The 25,745-nt window shown below is 40.0% G+C and overlaps 1 protein-coding gene across 4 annotated transcripts in view; it reads left to right on the top strand.

Moving 5' to 3' along the window:
* The window catches only part of BRMS1L (BRMS1 like transcriptional repressor), a 49,799-nt gene that overhangs the window by 9,477 nt on the left and 14,577 nt on the right, over positions 1-25,745 (top strand). The window lies entirely within an intron of this gene.

Genomic DNA, 25,745 nt, shown 5'->3' with positions numbered 1-25,745 from the left:
AAAAAACTGAGATAATTTTAGAAGTTTTGCAGCTGTTACTTTAAAAAGACTTTGCAATGATTATGTCACCTGGCATTATTGACAATATTAGTATAATTAGTATAATGTGGATTAGACTTACTTACAAAATATACACCCAATGGTGCAATTAGGATTTTGAGCTATAGAATTAGTTTCTGTCTGTTTAGACCTATTTCCACATCTTTGGGCAGAATTCTCTATTTATGGGGGAAAAAAAGGTGTATTTTTCTATATGTTCTGTTTATTTTGCATTTAACCCATTTATGCTGAAGGTTGCAATTTTGTGTGTGTGTGAAAAATCAGATCTTGGTGATGACCTTGAGCAGTAGGATATAAATAATTCCCACAAGCTTAACATTTCAGTAATGGAACACTAGGCATAAATGGGTTAAAAATATTTATAGCATATAAAAAACATAGTGCCCACCAGGCATGGTTGCTCACACCTATGATCCCAAGAGTTTAGGAGGCTGAGGCAAGAGGATTGCTTGAGCTCAGGAGGTCGAGACCAGTCTGGGCAACATAGTGAGACCCCCCGCCTCTACAAAAAATAGAAAAATTAGCTGGGCATGGTGGCAGGTGGCTGTAGTGCTAGCTACTCAGGAGGCTGAGGTGGGGGGATTGCTTGCCCTTGGGAGGTTGAGGCTACAGTGAGCTGTGATTGTGCCACTGCTCTGCAGCCTGGGTAACAGAGTGACACCCTGTCTCAGAAATAACAGCTACCACAACAACAAACAAAAAAACCCCATAGTGCCCATTTTGCAGATAACTTTTTATCAAATCAAGACAAGATTATAGATATACAGGTAGAAATAAGAGGACAAGTTCTATAACGATTCTTCTGTCACTTTAATATGCCGTAAACTAAGAGTAGTTAGGTATAAAATGATAGAGCTCATTGTTTCATTTTCATAATTACAACTGAGATTGATTATCTTTTTGGCGTTTACTAGCTGCTTGGATATTTTTTCCTAAGAAGTGCCTGTTTGTATTTCTTGCCTTTGTGTTGGCCTTTAGTCTTTTCCTCATTGACTATATAAGTTCTTTATATATTCTGGCTATAAATGCTTTGCTGGTTATATACTTTGCAAATATTTTTGCCCAGGTGGTACGATGTTTTCACTCTTTCTGATCACTTGCTGCAAAGAAGTTTTACATTTTAATGTAGTTGATTTTATTATCTTTTTATTTATGGGATGTGTTTTGTTTCTTTTGTTTTGAGACAGGGTGTCACTCTGTTACCCAGGCTGGAGTGCAGTGGCATGATCATGGCTTGCTGCAGCCTCTACTCCCCTGGCCTCAAGCCATCCTCCTGCCTCAGCCTCCTGAATAGCTGGGACTACAGATGCATGCCATCACACCCAGCTAATTTAAAAAATTTTTTGTAGAGAAGGGATTCCACTATGTTGCCCAGGCTGGTCTCAAACTCCTGGGCTCAAACAGTCTTCCTGCTTTGGACTCCCAAAGTATTGAGATTACAGGTGTGAGCCAAGGATGTGCTTTTTGTGTCTTCCTATTTTGAGGTAAAAAGATGTGTTTTCCTTTAAAAGTTGACAATTTGCTTTCAACATTTAGATGGCAAAACTACCTTTAATTAGTTTTTGTGTATGGTATAAAGTATGGTTCTAGGCCGGATGTGGTGGCTTATGCCTGTAATCCCAGCATTTTGGGAGGCCGAGCGGGCGGATCACCTGATGGCCATTTTCACGGTATCGATTCTTCCTATCCATGAGCATGGAATGTTTTTCCATTTATTTATGTCCTCTCTTATTTCCTTGAGCAGTGGTCTGTAGTTCTTGAAGAGGTCCTTGACATCCCTTGTAAGTTATATTCCTAGGTATTTTAATCTCTTCGTAGCAATTGTAAATGGGAGTTCACTCATGATTTGGCTCTCTGTCAGGAGGTTGAGACCAGCCTGACCAATATGATGAAACCCTGTTTCTACTAAAAATACAAAAATTAGCTGTGCGTGGTGGCATGTGCCTGTAATCCCAGCTACTCGGGAGTCTGAGACAGGAGAATCACGGAGCCCGGGAGGTGGGGGTTGCAGTGAGCTAAGATCGTGCCATTGCACTCCAGTCTGGGCGACAAGAGCAAAACTCTGGGTCAAAAAAAAAAAGTATGGTTCTAATTTTATTTTTTTTGTGTATATAGATAGGTAATGTCAACACTATTTATTACATACACCTTTATTTCCCCACAAATCAGCAATTTTCTCTTTTTTGTGTATCAAATGCCCATATATGAGCTGGCCTGTTAACTTTTTTCATTTGTTCCATTTGTTTCATTTGTTCTGTTTGGCTATTTCTGCACCAGCATCACAGTATCTTTTTCTATTGCTTTTAGAAATAAGTCTTGATAACTTATTAATAAGTCTCATAAGTCTTGATAACTCTGTGACTTGATACTCTTACTTTTCTCTTTTTCTTCTCCTCTTCTTCTTCCTTTTTTTTTTTTTGAGACAAGGTCTTATTCAGTTGCCCAGGCTGGAGTGCAGTGGTGTGATGATCCTGGCTGACTGCATCCTCTGCCTCATGCGTTTAAGTGATTCTCCTGCCTCAGCCTCCCAAGTTGCTGGGACTACAGGCATGTGCCACTATACCTGGCTAATTTTTTTTTTTTTTTTGTATTTTTAGTAGAGACAAGGTTTCACCATGTTGGCCAAGCTGCTCTCGAACTCCTGACTTCAGGTGATCCGCCCGCCTTGACCTAAAATGCTGGGATTACAGGCTTGAGCCACCATGCCTGGCCCCAATTTTATTATTTTTTTTAAGTAACAACTTAAAAAAATTACTTTTAAAAAAAATTATACTTCAAGTTCTGGGATACATGTGCAGAATGTGCAGGTTTGTTACATAGGTATACATGTACCATGGTGGTTTGCTGCACCCATCAACCCATCATCTACATTAGGTATTTCTGCTAATGCTATTCCTCCCCTAGCTCTCCACCCTCCGACAGGCCTGGGTGTGTGATGTCTCCCTCCCTGTGTCCATGGGTTCTCATTGTTCAGTTCCCACTTATGAGTGAGAACATGCGGTGTTTGGTTTTCTGTTCCTGTGTTGGTTTGCTGATAATGATGGTTTTCAATTTCATCCATGTCCCTGCAAAGGACATCAACTCATGCTTTTTTATGGCTGCATAGTATTCCACGGTATATATGTGCCACGTTTTCTTTATCAGGTCTTTCACTGATGGGCCTTTGGGTTGGTTCCAAGTCTTTGCTATTGTGAACAGTGCTGCAATAAACATACATGTGCATGTTTCTTTATAGTAGAATAATTTGTAATCCTCTGGGTGTATACCCAGTAATGGGATTCCTGGGTCAAGTGGTATTTCTGGTTGTAGATGCCTGAGGAATTGCCACACTGTCTTCTACAATGTTTCAACTAATTTACACTCCCACCAACAGTGTAAAAGCATTCCTATTTCTCCACATCCTCTCCAGCATCTGTTGTTTCCTGACTTTTTAATGATCGCCATTCTAACTGGTGTGAGATGGTATCTCATTGTGGTTTTCATTTGCATTTCTCTGATGACCAGTGATGATGAGCTTTTTTTCATGTTTGTTGGCTGCATAAATTTCTTCTTTTGAGAAGTGTTCATATCCTTTGCCCACTTTTTGATGGGGTTGTTTTTGTCTTATAAATTTGTTTAGTTGCTTGTAGATTCTGGATATTAGCCCTGTGTCAGATGGGTAGATTGCAAAAATTTTCTCCTATTCTGTAGGTCGCCTGTTCACTCTGATGATAGTTTCTTTTGCTGTGCAGAAGCTCTTTAGTTTAATTAGATCCCATTTATCAATTTTGGCTTTTGTTGCCGTTGCTTTTGGTGTTTTCATCATGAAGTCTTTGCCCATGCCTATGTCCTGAATGGTATTTCCTAGATTTTCTTCTAGGGTTTTTATGGTTTTAGGTCTTGTGTTTAAATCTTTAATCCATCTTGAGTTAATTTTTGTATAAGGTGTAAGGAAGGGGTCCAGTTTCAGTTTTCTGCATATGGCTAGTCAGTTTTTCCAACACCATTTATTAAATAGGGAATCCTTTCCCCAATGCTTGTTTTTGTCAGGTTTGTCAAAGATCAGATGGTTGTAGATGTGTAGTGTTATTTCTGAGGCCTCTGTTCTGTTCCATTGGCCTATATATCTGTTTTGGTACCAGCACCATGCTGTTCTGGTTACTGTACCTTTGTAATATAGTTTGAAGTCAGGTAGCATGATGCTTCCAGCTTTGTTCTTTTTGCTTAGGATTGTCTTGGCTATATGGGCTCTTTTTTGGTTCCATATGAACTTTAAAGGAGTTTTTTCTAATTCTTTGAAGAAAGTCAATGGTAGCTTGATCAGAATAGCATTGAATCTATAAATTACTTTGGACAGAATGGCCATTTTCACGATACTGATTATTCCTATCCATGAACATGGCATGTTTTTCCATTTGTTTGTGTCGTCTCTTATTTCTTTGAGCAGTGGTTTGTAGTTCTCCTTGAAAAGGTCCTTCACATCCCTTGTTAGTTAGATTCCTAGGTATTTTATTCTCTTTGTAGCAATTGTGAATGCGAGTTCACTCATGATTTGGGTCTCTGTCTATTATTTGTGTATAGGAATGCTTGTGATTTTTGCACATTGATTTTATATCCTGAGACTTTCCTGAAGTTGCTTATCAGCTTAAGGAGATTTTGGGCTGAGATGATGGGGTTTTCTAAATATACAATCATGTCATCTGCAAACAGAGATAATTTGACTTCCTCTCTTCCTATTTGAATACGCTTTATTTCTTTCTCTCACCTGACTGCCCTGGCCAGAACTTCCAATACTATGTTGAACACAAGTGGTGAGAGAGGGCATCCTTGTCTTGTGCTGGTTTTCAAAGGGAATGCTTCCAGCTTTTGCTCATTCAGTATGATATTGGCTGTGGGTTTGTCATAAATAGCTCTTATTATTTTGAGATACGTTCGTCAATACCTAGTTCATTGAGAGTTTTTAGCATGAAGGGGTGTTGAATTTTATCGAAGGTCTTTTCTGCATCTATTGAGATAACCATGTGGTTTTTGTCATTGGTCCTGTTTATGTGATGGATTACGTTTATTGATTTGTGTATGTTGAACCAGCCTTGCTTCCCAGGTATGAAGCCGACTTGATTATGGTGGATAAGCTTTTTATGGGCTGCTGGATTCGGTTTGCCAGTACGTTATTGAGGATTTTCATATTGATATGAATCAGGGATATTGCCCTAAAATTTTCTTTTTTTGTTGTGTCTCTGTCAAGTTTTGGTATCAGGATGATACTGGCCTCATAAAATGAGTTAGAGGATTCCCTCTTTTTCTGTTGTTTGGAATAGTTTCAGAAGGAATGGTACCAGCTCCTCTTTGTACCTCTGGTAGAATTTGACTGTGAATCCATCTGGTCCTGGGCTTTTTTTTGGTTGGTAGGGTATTAATTAGTGCCTAAATTTCAGAACTTGTTATTGGTCTATTCAGGGATTCGACTTCTTCCTGCTTTAGTGTTGGGAAGGTGTATGTGTCCAGGAATGTATCCATTTCTTCTATGTTTTCTAGTTTATTTGCATAGAGGTGTTTATAGTATTCTCTGATGGTAGTTTGTATTTCTGTGGGATCAGTGGTGATGTCCCCTTTATTATTTTTTATTGGTTCTATTTGATCCTTCTCTCTTTTCTTCTTTATTAGTCTGGCTAGCAGTCTATCTAAAACCAGCTCCTGGATTCATTGATTTTTTTGAAGGGTTTTTTGAGTCTCTATCTCCTTCAGTTCTGCTCCGATCTTTGTTGTATCTTGTCTTCTGCTAGCTTTTGAATTTGTTTGCTCTTGCTTCTCTAGTTCTTTCAATTGTGATGTTAGGGTGTCAATTTTAGCTCTTAACCATTGTCTCCTGTGGGCATTTAGTGCTATAATTTTCCCTCTAAACACTGCGTTAGGTGTGTCCCAGATATTCTGGTATGTTGTGTCTTCGTTCTCATTGGTTTCAAATAACTTATTTATTTCTGCCTTAATTTTGTTACTTACCCAGTAGTCATTCAGGAGCAGGTTGTTCAGTTTCCATGTAGTTGTGCAGTTTTGGGTGAATATCTTAATCCTGAGTTCTAATTTGATTGCACTGTGGTCTGAGAGACTGTTTGTTATGATTTCCGTTCTTTGGCATTTTCTGAGGAGTGTTTTACTTCCAATTCTGTGGTCGATTTTATTTTTTATTTTTATTTTAACTTTTTATTTTATTTTATTTTTATTTATTTATTTTTTTGAGGTGGAGTCTCGCTCATCACCCAGGCTGGAGTGCAGTGGCGTGATCTCGGCTCACTGCAAGCTCCGCCTTCCGGGTTCACACCATTCTCCTGCCTCCACCTCCTGAGTAGCTGAGTAGCTGGGACTACAGGCGCCGGCCACCACGCCCGGCTAATTTTTTGTATTTTTAGTAGAGATGGGGTTTCACCATGTTAGCCAGGATGGTTTCGATCTCCTGACCTCGTGATCCACCCGCCTTGGTCTCCGAAAGCCCTGGGATTACAGGCGTGAACCACCGCGCCTGGCCTTTTTTTTTTTTTTTTTTTTTGAGACAGAGTCTATCTCTGTACCCCAGGCTGGAGTGCAGTGGCGCGATCTCAGCTCACTGCAAGCTCTGCCTCCTGGTTCATGCCATTCTCCTGCCTCAGTCTCCTGAGTAGCTGGGACTACCTGCGCCCGCCACCACGCTGGCTAATGTTTTGTATTTTTAGTAGAGATGGAGTTTCACTTGTTAGCCAGGATGGTCTCAATCTCCTGACCTTGTGATCTGCCCGCCTGGATCTCCCAAAGTGCTGGGATTACAGGCGTAAGCCACCATGCCTGGCCTATGTGGTCGATTTTAGAATTAGTATGATGTGGTGCTGAGAAGAACATATATCCTGTTGATTTGGGGTGGAGAGTTCTGTAGATGTCTATTAGGCCCACTTGGTCCAGAGCTGAGTTCAAGTCCTGAATATCCTTGTTAATTTTCTGTCTCATTAATCTGTCTAATATTGACAGTGGGGTGTTAAAGTCTCTCACTATTATTGTGTGGGAGTCTCTTTGTAGGTCTCTAAGAGCTTTCTTTATGAATCTGAGTGCTCCTGTATTGGGTGCATATGTATTTAGGATAGTTAGTTCCTAACTATCTAGTTGCATTGATCCCTTTACCATTATGTAATGCCCTTCTTTGTCTTTTTTGATCTTTGTTGGTTTAAAGTCTGTTTTATCAGAGACTAGGATTGCAATCCCTTCCTTTTTTTTTTTTCTTTCCATTTGTTTGGTAAATATTCCTCCATCCCTTTATTTTGAGCTTATGTCTTTCTTTGTACATGAGATGGGTCTTGACTGTATCCAATTTGCCAGTCTGTGTCTTATAATTGGGGCATTTAGACCATTTATATTTAAGGTAAATATTGTTATGTGTGAATTTGATCCTGTCATTATGATGCTATCTGGTTATTTTGCTTGTTAGTTGATGCAGTTTCTTCATAGCGTTGATGGTCTTTACAATTTGGTTTGTTTTTGTAGTGGCTGGTACCAGTTTTTCCTTTTCATATTTAGTGCTTCCTTCAGGAGCTCTTGTAAGGCAGACCTGGTGGTGACAAAATCTCTCAGCATTTGCTTGTCTGTAAAGGATTTTATTTCTCCTTTGCTTATGAAGCTTAGTTTGGCTGGATATGAAAATCTGGGTTGAAAATTCTTTAAGAATGTTGAATATTGGCCTCCACTCTCTTCTGGCTTGTATGGTTTCTGCAGAGAGATCCGCTCTTAGTCTGATGGGCTTCCCTTTGTGGGTAACCCGACCTTTCTCTCTGGCTGCCCTTTACATTTTTTCCTTCATTTCAACATTGGTGAATGTGACAATTATGTGTCTTGGGGTTGCTATTCTCGAGGAATATCTTTGTGGTGGTCTCTGTATTTCCTGAATTTGAATGTCGGCCTGGAAGTGCTCTTGGATAAAATCCTGAAGAGTTTTTTCCAACTTGGTTCCATTCTCCCTGTCACTTTCAGGTATGCCAATCAGACGTAGGTTTGGTCATTTCATGTAGTCCCATATTTCTTGGAGAGTTTGTTCATTGCTCTTATTTCTTTTTTCTCTAATCTTGTCTTCATGCTTTATTTCATTAAGTTGATCTTCAATCTCCGATATCCTTTCTCCTCTTGATCGATTCGGCCATTGATACTTGTGGATGCTTTATGAAGTTCTCATGCTGTGTTTTTCCGCTCCATCAGGTCATTTATGTTGTTCTCTTAACTAGTTATTCCAGTTAGCATTTCCTGTAACCTTTTATCAAGGTTCTTAGCTTCCTTGCATTGGGTTAGAACATGCTCTTTTAGCTTGGAGGAGTTTGTTATTACCCACCTACTGAAGCCTACTTCTGCCAATTCATCAAGCTCATTCTCCATCCAGTTTTGTTCCCTTGCTGGTAAGTTCCCTTACTGGTAAGTTGTGATCTTTTGGAGGAGAAGAGGCGTTCTGGTTTTTGGAATTTTCAGCCTTTTTGCACTGGTTTTTCCTCATCTTCGTGGGTTTATCTACCTTTGGTCTTTGATGTTGGTGACCTTTGGATGAGGTTTCTCTGTGGACATCCTTTTTGTTGACGTTGATGCTATTCCTTTCTGTTCGTTAGTTTTCCTTGTAACAGTCAGACCCCTCTGCTGCAGGTCTGCTGGAGTTTGCTGGAGGTCCACTCCAGACCCTGTTTACCCGGGTATCACCAGTGGAGGCTGCAAAACAGCAAAGATTGCTGCCTGTTCCTTCCTCTGGAAGCTTTGTGCCAGAGGGGCACCCACCAGATGCCAGCCAGAGCTCTCCTGTATGAGGTGTCTGTCCACCCCTGCTAGGAGGTGTCTCCCAGTCTGGAGGCATGGGGTCAGGGACCCACTTGAGGAGGCAGTCTTTCTCTTAGCAGAGCTTGAGTGCTGTGCTGGGAGAAGATCCACTGCTCCCTTCAGAGCTGGCAGGCAGGAATGTTTATGTTTGCTGAAGCTGCGCCCACAGCCACACCTTCCCCCAGGTGCTCTGTCCTAGGGAGATGGGAGTTTTATCTATAAGCCTCTGATTGGGGCTGCTGCCTTTCTTTCAGGGATGCCCTGCCCAGAGAGGAGGAATCTAGAGAGGCAGTCTGACTCCAGTGGCTTTGTGGCACTGCTGTGGGCTCTGCCCAGTTGCAACTTCCTGGTGGCTTTGTTTACACTGTGAGGGGAAAACTGCTTACTCAAGTCTCAGTAATGGCGGACGCCCCTCCCCTCACCAAGCTCAAGTGTCCCAGGTCAACTTCCGACTGCTGTGCTAGCAGGGAGAATTTCAAGCCATTGCATCTTAGCTTGCTGGGCTCCTTGGGAGTGGCATCTGCTGAGCAAGACCACTTGGCTCCATGGCTTCAGCCCCTCTTCCAGGGGAGTAAATGGTTGTTTCTCACTGGCGTTCCAGGTGCCACTGGGGTATGAAAAAAAGCTCCTGCAGCTAACTCGGTGTCTGCCCAAAAGGCTGCCCAGTTTTGTGCTTGAAACCCAGGGCCCTGGTGGCATAGGAAACTGAGGGAATCTCCTGGTCTGTGGGTTGTGAAGACCATGGAAACAGCCTAGTATCTGCGTCAGAATGCACCATTCCTCACTGCATAATCCCTCCTGGCTTCCTTTGGCTAGGGGAGGGAGTTCCCCAACACCTTGTGCTTCCCAGGTGAGGTGATGCCCCACCCTGCTTTGGCTCGCCCTCTGTGGGCTGTACCCACTGTTTAACCAATCTCAATGAGATGAACAAGGTACCCTCATTGGAAATGCAGAAATCATCTGCCTTCTGCGTTGATCTTGCTGGGAGCTGCAGACCCAAGCTGTTCCTATTTGGCCATCTTGCCAGCCACCGCCAAAAAATTACTTTTGTGTGGTGGTGCGTGCCTGTAGTTCCAGCTACTTGAGTTGCTGAGGTGGGAAGATTGCTGAGTCCAAGAGTTCAAGACCAGCCTGGGCAACATAGCAAGACTACATCACTAAAAAAATTACTTTTTATTTTTTGCTGCTATATCAAAAATAATTTTGTATGTTGATATCACATCCAGCAACCTTACATACCTCTCTTTTTTAATTAATTTTTTTTTTTTAGAGACATGGTCTCACTGTATCGCCCAGGCTGTGCGGTGGCCCGATTATAGCTCACTGCAGCCTTGAACTCCCCTGCTTAAATGATCCTCCCACCTCAGGCTCCTAAGTAGTTAGGACTATAGGCATATGCCACCACACCCAGCTAATTAAAAAAATTTTTTTGTAGAGATGGGATCTCACATATTGCCCAGGGTGGACCTCTGTTCTTAATTCTAATAATTTGCATGCAGATTTTCATATTTTCCATGTAATAATGTCATTTGTGAATAATAGCAGTTTGTTTCTTTTATTCTCATCTTCCTCTACTTGTTCTGTTTGTTTTAATGGTACTGATAGGACCTCCAATACAACATGGAATAGAAGCAGTGAAAGCAAACATCGTTGTTATGTTCTTGATCTTAAGGGAATGCTTCTAACAGTTTTCCAATAAGTATGATATTTTCTTTTGAGTTTTGGTAAATACTATTTGTCATGTTAGGGAAATTTCCCCTTCTTTTTTTCTCAGAAATTTTACGAATAGTTAAACTTTATTAAATGCTTTGTCTGCATCTATTGAATTAGTCATGGTTTTATTCTCATGATCTAGTGCTGTGGTGACTTAGGTTGTTAATGGATTTCCTAATGTTAAACCATTCTTGGATTCCAGGAATGATTCTTTTTCTTCTGTGTTTGCAAGTGAGATTTAATTGATTTAATTGTCAATTCTTGTACTGTCTTTTATTTGATTACAAGATTCATAAACTCAGTTAAGAATATTCTGTATTTTTCTCTCCCACAGAAGTATATAGTTAAGAGTGCAGTAGTTCCATGAGTGTTTCGTACATCTGGTCTTTGTGATATATATACACACACACACATTTTTTAGAGATGGGGGTCTTACTGGGTTGCCCAGACTGGAGTGCAGTGGCTATTCCCTAGCGTGATTATAGTGCACTGTAGCCTTGAATTCCTGGCCTCAAGCAGTCCTCCCATCTTAACCTCCCGAGTAACTGGGACTGTGCCACTGCACCTGGCTATGATATGGATTTTTAATAGTGTCATACTCAATAAGTTGTAAGAAAGTACATAGAACTCATTTTGGTGAACTATTTGAGAGTGAGTTTACAGCATGATGCACTATTACCCCTGAGCCCTTTAATGTATGTTAGAAACAAATGAGGAACATTCTTTTGTATAACCAAAGTATAGTCATCAAAATCAGGAAATGGGTTGGGTGCAGTGGCTCATGCCTGTAGTCCTAGCGCTTTGGGAGCCTGAGGTGGGAGGACTGTTTGAGCTCAGGAGTTTGAGACTAGCCTGGGTAGCAAAGCAAAGACCCTGTCCCTACAAAACAAAACAAAAAAACTGGGCATGGTGGCACACACCTGTAGTCCCAGCTACTCGGGAGACTGAGGCAGAGGGTTGCTTGAGCCCACGATGTTGAGGCTGCAGTGAGCCATGATCATGCCACCGCACCCCAGCCTAGGTGACAGAGTGAGATCCTGTCTTAAAAAAAAAAAAAAGAAAAAAATCAGACCACATATTGTCATTGTCATTGCATTTAGTTTTCATGTCTTTTTAGTCTCCTTCAATGTGAAACAATTCCTTAGTCTTATCTAAACTTTCATGATCTTTATATTTTTGAAAATTTCAGGCCAGTTATTTTGTAGAATGTTCCTCAGTTTTGAGTTGGTCTGCTATTTCTTCATGATTCGAATCAGGTTTTGCATCTGGCAGAAAAATCCCAGCAGTGATGCTGTGTTCTTCTCATTGAATTCTGTCAAGCAGTACACAGTTTTGATATGTACCATTACTGGTGATATCCACTTTGATCACTTGATTTAAGTGATGTCTTCCAGGTTTCCCCAGGTAAACTTACTTTTTTCCCATTGTGATAAATATTTTGAGAAGGACTTTGAAACTATGCAAATACCTTGTTCCTCATAAAACATTCAATTAATTAATTTATATAAATATGGACTCCTTTTTTAAACTCATTTTTTGGTCTACTTTATCTTTTCCTTACTGAGAGAAACATGTCAGAATTTCTCTCTGTGATGGTGGATTTGTTTATATTGCTGTTTTTTTTGTTTTTGTTTTTAAACAAAACAAAACAAAATGCAGCGTCTCCCTTTGTTGCCTGGGCTGGAGTGCAGTGGTGTGATCACAGCTCACTGCAACATCTGCCTCCTGAGTTCAAGCGATCCTCCCACCTCAGCATCTCCAGTAGCTGGGACTACAGCCATGTGTTACCAGCCTGGCTACTTTATATATATATTTTTTTTGGTAAAGATGGAGTTTTACCATGTTGCCCTGGTTGGTCTCGAACTCCTGGGCTCAAGCGATCTGCCACCTTTGCCTCCCAAAGTGCTCAAATTACAGGCCTAACGCACTGCACCTGGCCATCTCTTTGTATTTTTTTTTTTCAGTTAGTTTTCTTTTTCTTCTTTTTTTTTTTTTAAGAAACAGGGTCTGTGTCACCCAGGCTTGAGTGCAGTGGCACGACCATAGCTCATTGAAGCCACAAACTCTGGAGCTCAAATGATCCTGCACCTCAGTCTCTCAAGTACCTGGTACTATAGGTGTGTGCCACTGTGCCCAGCTAATTTTTAAACATATTTTGTAGAGATAGGGTCTCAGTTTGTTGCCCAGGCTAAGTTTCCTTCTTTATTTCCTAAAAAGTTCAACATACAATTCTCTTCAAAACAGTAGTCATTCACCGTTTGAGATTTGGAGGCTAAAGGTACCAATGATGAGGTGCAATACGGTTAGCTGTAGGCATAATGTTGTACAGCAGATCTCTAGAACTTAATCATCTGGCATACTGAGACTTTATACCTGTTGAATAGCAACTCCCCATTTCCCCCTCCGCCACGCCTGGAAACCACCATTCTGTTCTCTGCTTCTGTGTGTCTGACTAGTTTATATACCTCATACAAGTGGTATCATCCACTATTTTCCTCGGTGACTGGCTTATTTCACTTAGCATGATGTCCATATGCTGCTGATAATGATAGGATTTCCTTCTGTTCTAAGACTGAATAATATTTTATGTATTGACTACATTTTCTTTACCCCATTCATCTGTCTGTGGGTATTTAGGTGGTTTCCACGTCTTTGCTGTTATAAACAGTGCTGCAATGAATGTGGAAGTACAAATATTTCTTTGAGATCCTGATTTCAATTCTTTAGGTTTAATACCCAGAAGTGGGATTGCTGGATTATGTGATTTTTTTTTAGGATGCTCCAGACTGTTTTCTTTTTAAAAAAGTAATTAATTTTAAATTGACAAATGTTTAAATTGTATATACTTATGGTGTACAGCATGATGTTTTGATATATGTATATGTTGTGGAATGATTCAGTCAAGGTAATTAACATAGCCATCACTTCACATTCCATTTGTTTTATGATGGGAACATTTAGAACCTATTGTCTTAGCAAGCTTCCAGTATACAATACATTATTATTATTATTAGGTTTTTTATTTTTAGAGATAGGGTCTTTCTATGTTGCTCAGGCTGGCCTTGAACTCTTGGCCTTAAGTGAGCCCGCTGCCTCAGCCTTCCAAGTAGCTGGGACTACAGTTGTGCGCCACTGCATCTGGCTATGATACGTTATTATTACCTGTTATAATATTATCCTGTACAATAGATCTCCAGAACTTATTCCCCATGTCTAACTGAAATTTTGTACCCTTTGGTGAACATTTCCCATACCCTGCCCCACTTCCCACTCCCACATTTCTTGGTAACCACCATTCTACTCTTCTATGAGTTTGATTTTTTTTAGATCCTACATGTAAATGAGATCATATGTATCTTTCTATGCCTGACTTATTTAACTTTAGTAATGTCCTCTAGGTTCGTTCATGTTGTCACAAGTGACAGGATTTCCTTCTGTTTTAAGGCTGAATAGCATTCTGTTGTGTGTATATATATCAATTTTGTTTATCAATTCATCCATTGATGGACACTTATGTTTCATCAGTGGATGAACTTAAGCCATATCTTGGAGGTGAATAATGCTGTAGTGAACATGGGAGTGCAGATACCTTTGACATACTGATTTCATTTCCTTTGGATGTATACCTAGAAGTGGAATTGCTGGAAATTGTATTTTTTTTTTCTTTTTCTTTTTAAATTTTTTATAGAGACAGAGTCTCACTGTGTTGCCCAGGCTGGTCTCAACTCCTGGGCTCAAGTGATCCTCCTACCTTGGCCTCCCAAAGTGCTGTGATTACAGGCATGAGACACTGTACCCTGGCCTGTAGTTGTATTTTTAAATTTTTGAAACCTCTGTGCTGTTTTCCATAGGCTGTACTAGTTTAAGTTCCCAACAGTGAACAAGGGCTCCTTTTTCTCCACACTCCTGCTACCAACACTTGTTATCTTTTGTCTTTTTGTTTGTTTTTGAGCAGTGTTGTTCTGTTGCCCAGGCTGGAGTGCAGTGACACGATCATAGCTTACTGCAGCCTCAAACTCCCAGGCTCAAGCAGCTCTCTCACCTCAGCCTCCCAAGTAGGTAGGACTGTAGGCATGTGCCACCACACCTGGCTAATTTTATTTTATTTTATTTTTGTGCAGATGGGGTTGTGCTATGTTGCCCAGGCTGGTCTCAAACTCCTGGCCTCAAGTGATCCTCCCAGCTTGGTCTCTCAAAATGTGGAAATTATAGTTATGAACCACTGCACCCAGCCTGTCACCTGTCTTTTTGATAATGGCCATTCTAACAGGTGTGGGGTGATAAATCATTGTTTTAATTTGCATTTCCCTGATGATTAATGATATTGAGCATCTTTTCACATACCTGTTGTCCATTGTATGTTTTTGGAGGAATATCTATTCAAGTCTTTTGCCTATTTTAAAATCTGATCATTTGGGCTTTTGCTACTGAGTTGAATATTTTCTTTCTTTTTCTTTTTTTTTTTTTTTTTATGTTGACACAGTCTCGTTCTGTCACCCAGACTGGAGTGGTGTGATCTCGGCTCACTGCAACTTCTGTCTCCCGGAATCAAACAATTCTTGTGCCTCCCCAGTAGCTGGGGCTACAGGCATGTGCCACCAGGCCTGGCTAATTTTTTTTGTAATTCTAGTAGAGATGGAGTTTCAACATGTTGGTCAGGCTGGTCTCAAACTCCTGATCTCAAGTTATCCACCCGCCTCGGCCTCCCAAAATGCTGAGATTACAGGCATGAGCCACTGTGCTTGGCCGAAGAATTTCTTATATATTTTGGATATTACTGCCTTATCAGATATATGGTTTGCAAATATATTCTCCCATTTCGTAGGTTGCCTTTCCTTTTTTTTTTTTTTTGAGACGGAGTTTCGCTCTTGTTGCCCAGGCTGGAGTGCAATGGTGTGATCTTGGCTCACCCCAACCTCTACCTCCTGGGTTCAAGTGATTTCCCTGCCTCAGCCTCCTGAGTAGCTGGGATTACAGGCATGCACCACCACGCCTGGTTAATTTTGTATTTTTAGTAGACGTGGTGTTTCTCCATGTTGGTCAGACTGGTCTCAAACTTCTGACCTCAGGTGATCCTCCTGCCTCAGCCTCCCAAACTGCTGGGATTACAGGCATGAGCCACCGTGCCCGGCCTTCAGTAGGTTGCCTTTTCACTCTGTTGTTTTCTTTGCTGTGCAGAAGCTTTTTAGTTTTGGTAGTCTCGCTTGTCTATTTTTGCTTTTGTTGACTGTGCTTTTTGTGTCATATCAAAGAAAGCAGTGCCAAGACCAGTGTCATGAAGCTTATCGTCTATGTTTTATTCTAGGAGCTTTATAGTTTCAGTTTTACGTTTCAGCTTTTACATTCAGCTCTTATGTTTAAGTCTTTAATCTGCTTTGAATTTATTTTTGTGTGTGTTGTGCAATAAGGGTCCAGTTTCATTCTTTTGCATGTGGATATCCAGTTTTCCCAACACCATTTTATTTTTGGATTTTAACATCGATTTAATAATCTCATTTAATATACAGCTCTCACAAAAGTTGTCTCCCAAAACATTATTTAGTTTTGTTTTGTCCAATTTTAGTTTTCAGCTAATCCTGGACCCACCCAAGGATCAAGCACAGAATTTGGTTTCTTGTATCTTTTGTTTCCTTCACTTCTTAGCTCCCTCTTATTTATTGCTTTGCCTTTCCTGGTCTTGACATTGTTGAAAAGTCCAGGAAGATTATCTTGGATGTTTCGCAATCTGATTTGTCTTTTGCTTCCTCATGATTAGACTCAGATTTAATATATTTGGCAAGAATAGCTTATAGATAATGCCCTGTACTTCCCATTACCATCTGGTGGATTTGTTTCATTACAAGTTATTATTTGATCCCTTGGTTAATGTGAAACCACACAGGTGTTGGTCTACAGGAGAAAGGTTGAATAAACTCTGCTACTTTCCTGCAATGGAGTACCATGAGGATGTAAAAAGGAATGAGGAAGACCTCTATGAGTTGACATGAAGTGATTTCCAGATGTCTAAACAGAAAAGTATTCCAAAAAAAAAAAAAAAAGGTGTAGATAGTGTACTACTCTTTAAAAAAGAAGGATAGAAATATAAATGCTTGTCTGTGTTGCTTGCTTATTTTTGTGAAAAGAAGTACAAAAAGCTAGTAAAAAAAACCTATAGGAGACCTATAGGAGACCTACAGGAGAGATAGAGGAAGGGCAAGAAGACAGGAGGAGGAGGTTAAGATTTCTTTTAAGAATTCCTTGGCATGTGGTTTTAGCTTTTAAGCATACAGGTGTTTTTCATAGAAAATATAATAAATTAAATTGAGAGAAATAAGTATTGGAAAGGATGTGGAAGAAAGGAAACCCCTGCGTACTGTTGGTGGGAATGTCAATTGGTGCAGCCATTTTGGAAAACAGTATGGCGGTGCCTCAGAAAATTAAAAGTAGAGCCACCATGTGAGCCAGCAACCCCACTTCCAGGCATACACCTGAAGAAAACGAAACCAGTAGCCCAGAGATATGTGCACTCCCTTGTTCATTGTAGCATTCAAACACCATCTTTTGAAAAGACTGTTTTTTTCCCATTGTGTATTCTTGACACCCTTGTTGAAGATGACTTGACTATACATGGATGGGTTTATTTCAAGGCTCCCTATTCTGTTCCATTGGTCTGTATGACAGTACTATACTGTTTTGATTATCGTAGCTTTGTAATATATTTTGAAATGAAGTAATGTGATGGTTCCAGCTTTGTCTTGATCGGCATCATTTTGGCTATATGGAGTCCTTTGTGGTTCCTTTATGAATTTTAGGATTGTTTTCTCTATTTCTGTAAAAAATGCCACTGTCATGGCAGAACGTGAACCAGATAAAAGAAAAACCCACTGAAATTATTTTTTGATGAGACAATGTCTTGCTCTGTCACTTAGGTTGGAACGCAGTGGCATGATCATACCCACTGTAGCCTTAAACTCGTGGACTCAGGTGATCCTCCCAAGTCAGTCTCCTAAGTATAATAGTTGGGACTACAGGCATGTGCCACCATGCATAACTCCACTGGTGTTTTGATAGGGGTTGTAATGAATCTGTAAATCGCTTTGAGTAGTATTGACATTGTAACAATATAAGTCTTCCAATCCACGAACTGTGATGTCTTTCCATTTGTGTCTTCTTTAATTTCTTTTATTGATGTTTGTTGTTTTCAATATACAAGTCTTTCAGCTCTTAGGTTAAATTTATTCCTAATTGTTTTATTCCTAATTGTTTATTCCTAATTGTTTTATTGTTGTGGTTGTAAATGGGATTGTTTTCTTAATATCTCCTTATATTTCTATCAGTCTTTGCTTTATATCTGTATCTATCTATCTATATATATAGAGACTTTATTATCATACTCAGACATTTAAAAATTTTTATATCCTTCTAAAAAATGTAATATTTATCCTATTTTAATGCTCTTCTGTCCATATTTCAGAGACAGAAAAACATTAAAAAGGGATTTAAAAAGTCTATTTTGTCTGATAATTAAAACGGCCACCTTAGTTTTATTTGGCATGGCATTTGTGTGATGAAATTTTTTTTCATTTTTTTAAAAACTTTTTTTCTGGCCTTATATTTTATTTTATCACTTTTTAAATAGCATATTTCTTGATGATTTTTTAAAAATCCATTCTAACTACTTCTACTTTTTAACTGGTAAATTTAGTCCAATTATATTTATAGTGATTACTTTGATGATGATGATTTTTTGAGACGGTCTCATTGTCGCTCAGCTGGAGTGCAGTGGTGTGATTGTGGCTCACTGCAGCCTGAAACTCCTGAGCTCAAGCAATCCTTTTGCCCCAGCCTCCCAAGTAGCTGTGACTACAGGTGCAAGCCACCATGCCTAGCTAATTAAGAAAAAAAAAAAATTTTTGTACAGGCACAGTCTGGCTATGTTGCCCAGACTGGATCTTGAGCCCCTGGGCTCAAGTGATCCTCCTGCCTCAGCCTCCCAAAGTGCTGGGATTTAGGCATGAGCCATGTGCCCAACCCATATTTTGATATTTAATGCTAACATATTTTGAGTTTTCCATTTGTTCTGATTTGTGCTTTTTAATTCCTTCATAACTTTTTTGGAGGGGCTAATTTATCAAGTTTTAAAAATGTTGTCATAAAGTTATATCCTCTATTTCTGTTAGTGATTACCCTCATACCTTCCATTTCTATTATTTTAATAATTGCCTTAAATTTTCAGCATGCATATCTATATTAATAGAATCTAAAAATTATTAACTCTGCCCACCTTCTTACTATAAAGGACCTTAGAACCCTCTAACTACAGTTATTCCCTCCCAAATTGTAATACAAGTTATAGTTGTTCAGTATTTTAATTCCATCTTGCTTTTTCCCCTTCAAATGAGACATTATTTTGGTCTCATATAGTTAGTTCTTTTTAGGTTTATCCATGTTTTATTGGTTTCTTGCTCACTGTTTTTGAGTTACAACCCTTCCATGTAGGCTCCTTTTTACTTCTTAAAGAACATCCTAGGCATCTCTTCACTGAGTCTCTTAGTGGTAAACTCACTTTTTATTCGTCTGAAAATAGCTTTATTTGGAATAATTCTTGAAGGACAGTGTAGGGGAATGTAAGATTCTAGGATGACAGTTATTTTCTCTTAAAGTTTTTAGGATCTTAACTTTCCACAGTCTGGGCTTAAGAGCAAGTCTGCAGTTATTTGTCGATAAGCTGGGTTTCCTTCTTACTGGCTGCATTTAAGCTCTTTGTTGATCTTCGGTTTTTCTACTGTGTGTCCCCATATAGATTATTTTTCTCTCCTGACTTGGGTTTGTTGTGCTTTCTGAATTCATATTTTCCTTCAGTTCTGGAAATTTCTCAGCCATTATCTTTTCTGGTATTTTTTCTGTTCCATTTTCTCTACTTCCTTCTTCTGGAACTCCGTATCTCTTTATTCTGTAAATTATTATCTGAAGTTCTTTGCTGTCTAAGTCTACTGTTTTTTATTTCTTCCATATCTCATAGCTTATTTCCTATGTTATGATTCTGACCTAAGGCAGACTATTGATAGGAATTCTGTGAGCACTGGTCTGAGGATGTAGCTTCTCAGTCTCTAGCTTTATTTCTGCTGGATTGTTTCAGCTAGACATCATGGTGTGCCACTAGCCAATGACTAATTTTGTGCTTGAGATTTCTTGGAAGGTGCAGGTAGTCTGTGTTTGAATTTCAAGTACATAGAAGTTATGCTTGAGAGGACATAGTTTCAGGGAAAACTCCTACCCCCCCCAGCCCCTTACTGCCTAGGCAGAGACAGACATATTATATTTCCCTCAGGTGGATCTTTTTAGTTTACTTTCACATTGTAGTCTTCCAGGGCTTTGTGCAGAGATCCCAGTTCCAGTTCCCTACTCTCATTAGGCCCAGGACCTTTCTCTTTTTCCCAGATAGCCCTGAAAAACATGCCTCTAGGTTATTGATACCAGCAAATTCCTTTAAGGAAGCCACAGCTTCATCAGGTTAACATGCTGGTTTCTAGCTCCTTGTTGATTTTGGGTGCTTGGGGATATCCCTTATTTTCTTCTTCTTCTTCTTTTTTTTTTTTTTTTGTAGAGATGGGGGTCTTGCTGTGTTTCCCAGGCTGGTCTTGAACTCCTGTTCTTCAGCACTTCTCCCACCTCAGCCTCCCAAAGCATTAGGATTACAAGTGTGAGCCATGTGTCAAGCCACAACTTTATTTTCTTAAGAGTTTAGGAATATCTTTAAAAGGATGTTTGTGATACTTTATCCAGGAAATCTGTCTAGGTGTGTTGGGTGTCTAGTCCACTGTATTCTAAGAAGGAGAAGTCAACAAGTAGTATTTTTTACTTAAGCAAACACATTGGTCTTCTTTCTCTTCTATCATTTTTCAGCTTTGAAAGTCATGGAGATGCTAAATATTAACCTAAATGTCTTCTATTAATAGTTCAGTTGTGGCCTGACATTTTTATGTTTAACATGTAATCTGTTTTAAATCATCTATTATATGATTAATCTGAAGTTACTGGTAGTTCAAAGACATTCTAGATAGAGGAAATGAAGCAGGGTGAAAGGCAACCTATCCAAAATGCTGTATATTTTATATTTACTCTGTCATTTTAATCCTTTCAACAACATCATGGAATAGGAATTTTCTCGATTTTATGAATGGGTTAACTGAGGCTAATAGAAGTTGAGTAATTTGCTTAGGGTCACAAAATTAGTGAGCAGCAGAACCAGGATTGAAATCATTTGCTCTTTCTACTCATTCATGCAGTTTACCATTTAATCTGAATGTCATTATTCAGGGCTTTTGATCTGCTTATTCTTTTGTTCTTACATTTGACTCATACGGAAATAATTCTGCGAGGCAAGGGAAGTGGAAAGAAGGAAGACACCCTGCCGATTGTCAGAATAAAAGTTTGTTTAGCAGCAGATAGAGAGGAGGGGCAGGACCAGGGACTGGACACGTTCACACAGGCATGCATACAGAAAGTATCCCTGAAACCACAGGGGCAAGCGGCAGCAGATGGTTTGTATCAAATTAAGGAAGGAAATCACATGTATAGAATATGACAATGTGCCAGACACTAAGACAGATGGAGATGCTTTATTTAGGTTATCTCAGTTAAGCCTCACCGCAGGGCTTGAGATGTGACTATTAAGATCTGACAGCAGGTGGTAGCAAGGTCTCAGTCAGAAGCCTTCAGTGGTGATGTTAGGATTCAGGTTCTTGAGAAAATTGGTGAAAAGTATTCAGGGGTCTGATCTTTTGGTTGTTTATTCACTTAATTTTTTTCTGATTATGACATTAGTAAACGACTATTGAGAAATAAGTCTAAAGAAAGATAAAATCAACTATAATCTTCCAACCAGAGGTAATCACTGTTAATAAGTATGTACTTTTTTTGGGGGGTTTTGTTTTTGAGACAGAGTCTTGTTCTGTCGCCCAGGCTGGAGTGTAGTGGCGCGATCTCAGCTCATTGTAAACTCTGCCTCCCAGGCTTAAGCTATTCTTGTGCCTCAACCTCCCGAGTAGCTGGGATTACAGCAGGCGTCTGCCACCACACTGGCTAATTTTTTGTATAGTTAGTAGACACAGGGTTTGCCATGTTGCCCAGGGGCTGGTCTCAAACTCCTGGCCTCAAGTAATCTCCCACCTCAGCCTCCCAAAGTGCTGGAATTACAGGTGTGAGCCACCATGCCTGGCCTATTTTTCAAAAAACCAGCTGGTATGATTTTGAATGTACTATTTTGTATCCTAACTTATTTTCAAGCAGCATTTTATGAGCATGCTATGTCTGTAGACACTCTTCTGAAAAATTTGCTGTGGCCGTGCGCGGTGGCTCATGCCTGTAATCCCAGCACGTTGAGAGGCCGAGGCAGGCGGATCACTTGAGGTCAGGAGTACATGACCAACCTGGCCAATATGATAAAACCCGTCTCTACTAAAAATAGAAAAATTAGCCGGGCGTGGTCACACCCGCCTGTAATCCCAGCTACTTGGGAGGCTGAGGCAGTAGAATCACTTGAACCTGGGAGGTGGAAGTTGCAGTGAGATGAGATCGTGCCACTGCTCTCTAGTCTGGGTGACAGAGCAAGACTCCGTCTCAAGGGAAAAAAAAAAAATATATATATATATATATATACACACACACACACACACACATATATACACACACACATATATATGTTGTTAGCAAGTAATGTGTGTATATATTTTTGAAGGCATAGCCTTATAATTTATGATGAAAAACAGCAGTCTCCTGTCCTATTTTTAAATTCTATATCCCAGTGGCAATTATATTTCTAACTCATTTATCAGTTGCTTTGGATTTTTACCCTTATATTCCTTTCTTTAAAAAAAATTTTTTTTATAGAGATGGGGGTCTTGCTATATTGCCTAGGCTGATTTTGAACCCCTGGCCTCAAGCGATCCTCCTGCTTTGGCCTCCCAAAGTACTGGGATTATAAGTATGAGCCACTGCACCTGCCCCTCATATTTCTAAATAAAGCAGTTTTAAACATCATCTATTGGTTTCCTATTATGTAAGCTGAAGATTTTTCTGTTCCATTCTTCTAATACTGTTGTTACAATTTTTGTTTTAAATTTTAAATATTGTTTACTGAGTCAAGAGTTACATTATGTTTAAAATTTTTCTTGTGTAAATTTTTTTTTTTGAGACGGAGTTTGCTCCCAGCTGGAGTGCAGTGGCGCGATCTCGGCTCACTGCAAGCTCCACCTCCCAGGTTCACGCCATCCTCCTGCCTCAGCCTCCCAAGTAGCTGGGACTACAGGTGCCCGCTACCATGCCTGGTTAATTTTTTGTATTTTTAGTAGAGATGGAGTTTCACCATGTTAGCCAGGATGGTCTTGATCTCCTGACCTTGCGCTCCGCCTGCCGCGGCCTCCCAAAGTGCTGGAATTACAGGTGTGAGCCATCTTGTGTATTTTTTTAAACTTTGGAATTAATACTTGCTTCATTTATTATTTGTTAGTTTTCTCTGTGTTTATCAATTCTTCCCACAGACCCTAGCAGATCTATGAAGGCCTCCTAATGCTGTTTTTTTTTTTTTTTAAATTAAGCTAAACATATATAGTTTTATTGATTTTTCACAAAGCCTGAGTATTCCACAAAATAAAAAGCATGTTACTTAATGGACTCAAGAAAAGTAAAAAACAAAACAAAAAAAAACCACTGGACCTTTTATAAGTTTTCAATATATGAATATTTAAACTACTGTCCAGTAAAGGTCAAAATTGCTTCTTGTTTTAAAGTTAGTTGTAAACAGTGTCTTCTGATGACTTCTAGAATGACTTAGAAAAGCCCCTCATATCTGCTTCTTTCAGATACTGAAGTTCTAATCCTATTTTCTCTGCGATCAAATGCACCAGATAATCCATCAGTTCATTTGGAAGTACTGATTATAGTGAATATTTAAAAGCACATTTCAAAACACTCAGAATTAGATACAGATATGACTTATCAACTAAGGGATAAGATGCGAGGTGAAGGGATTGGTGGAGATGCCTAAAAGACAGATGCAGCTAGCTCCATCTGAAAGTGGAGCAAAGGGACCTCCTGGAAGCAACCCCTCTATCCCTCCTGTCCCCTGTCCTCCTGCTCCATCTTTCAGATGGAAGCCAGCTGCATCTGTCTTTTTGGGGCATCTCTTTACCACCAACCTTGACGTCCCCTTCACCTCTCTGCTAGTAATCTGGTTTTTCTCCTTAAGTCGGACAGGAGTGTATCTTTCAGTAGCATCCTGAGAGAGGATTTCTAGAAGTTAGTTTTTGGAGACTTCTTGTATTGCTTGTCTATTGCTTTGTAATTAATTACTCCAAAACTTAGTGGCTTAATGCAACAATAAACATTTATTATTTTGCAGTCTTAGTGGCCAGGAATTTGGGAGCAACTTAGCTTGATGGTTCTGGGTCAGGCAATCCCATGAAGTTGCAGTGAAGATACCAGCCAGGGATGCAGTCATCTCAAGGCTTGATTAGGCTGGTGCATCCGCTTCCAAGGTGACTCATTCACAGGCTGGCAAGTTGTTGCTGGTTCTTGGTGAGAAGTCTTAGTTCTCACATGGGTCTCTCCGCAGGCTGATTGAGTGTCCTCATAACCTGGTGCCCAGGTTCTTCCAGACTTAGTGATCCAAGATAGCAAGACAGAGGTGACTGTTTTTATGACCTAGATTTCTGCCACATTCTGTTCATTATAAGTCAGTTGCTACGCCCTACTCATTTTTTTGGGGGGAGGACGGAGCCTTGCTTAGTCACCCAGGCTGGAGTGCAGTGGTGCGATCTCGGATTACTGCAACCTCCACCTCTTGGGTTCAGGTGATTCTCCTGCCTCAGCCTCCCGAGTAGCTGAGATTATAGGTGCCTGCACTACGCCTGGCTTATTTTTTCCTTTTTTATAGTAGAGACTGGGTTTCACCATGTTGGCCAGGCTGGTCTTGAACTCCTGACCTCAAATGATCTGCCAGCCTCAGCCTCCCAAAGTGCTGGGAGTACGGGCATGAGCCACTGTACCTGGCCCGTCCTACCCATATTCAAGAAAGAGTATTAGTCCCTACCATTTGAAGTTAGGAGTATCAAAGGATTACTTGACATGTTTTAAAACCACCACATCTTTCCTGTCTGAAAACATCTTCACTCTCACACTTAAGAGTATGATATTCTAGATAGAAATCATGTTTCCTCAGAATTTTGAAGGCATTGTTCCATTATCTTCTAGCTTCCAGCATTGCTTTTGTAAAGTCTCTTACCATTTTGATTCCTGATCCTTTGTACATGACCTGTTTTCTTCCTGGATACATTTAGGATCTTCTCTTTATTCTCATCTGGGTATTGTGGGATTGTGAGATGATGTGCTTTGATGTGGTCTTTTTTTTGTTCATTGTGCTGGATACCCAGAGGAGCTTTTGATTTTATGTATTTATTTGAATTTTTTTTTAAGAGACAGAGTCTTGTTCTATTGCCCAGGCTTGAGTACAGTGGTGCAGTCATAACTCATTGCAGCCTCCAACTCCTGGGCTCAAGCAGTCCTCCTGCCTCAGTTTCCTGAGTAGCTGGCCCATGCTGCCATGCTTAGCTAATTTTAAAAAATATTTTGTAGAGATGGGGTCTCACTATGTTGCCTAAGCAGGCCTCAAACTCCTGGGCTCAAGTGATCCTCCTGCCTCAGCATCCCAAAGTGCTGGAATATAGGGGTGTGCCATCGTGCCTGGCAAGATGAACTTTTTAATAAAAAAACTCGTATCTTTAGTTCTGGGAAATTTCTTATATATTATTTCTTTAATATTTTCTTTTAGCTTTCATTTTATAAATTTAATTCTTTAGTCCATTTACTTTTATGTGTAAATTATATATAATGTAAAGCAAAACCTATTCAGGATATAGGTAAACTCATTTTTCTTATTTTTTGAGACAGAGTCTCGCTCTGTCACCCAGGCTGGAGTGCAGTGGCGTGATCTCAGCTTCCTGCAACCTCCGCCTTCTGGGCTCAAGCGATTCTAGTGCCTCAGCCTCCTGAACAGCTGGGATTACAGGTGTCTACCACCATGTCCAGATAATGTTTTTGTATTTCTGGTAGAGACAACAAGGTTTCACCATGTTGGCCAGGCTGGTTTTGAACTCCTGACCTCAAGTAATCTGCCTGCCGCAGCCTCCCAAAGTGCTAGGATT

Source organism: Papio anubis, chromosome 7, assembly GCF_008728515.1.
Source record: "Papio anubis isolate 15944 chromosome 7, Panubis1.0, whole genome shotgun sequence".
Taxonomy (NCBI): Eukaryota; Metazoa; Chordata; class Mammalia; order Primates; family Cercopithecidae; genus Papio; species Papio anubis.
This window is presented reverse-complemented; position numbering and strand designations above follow the sequence as displayed.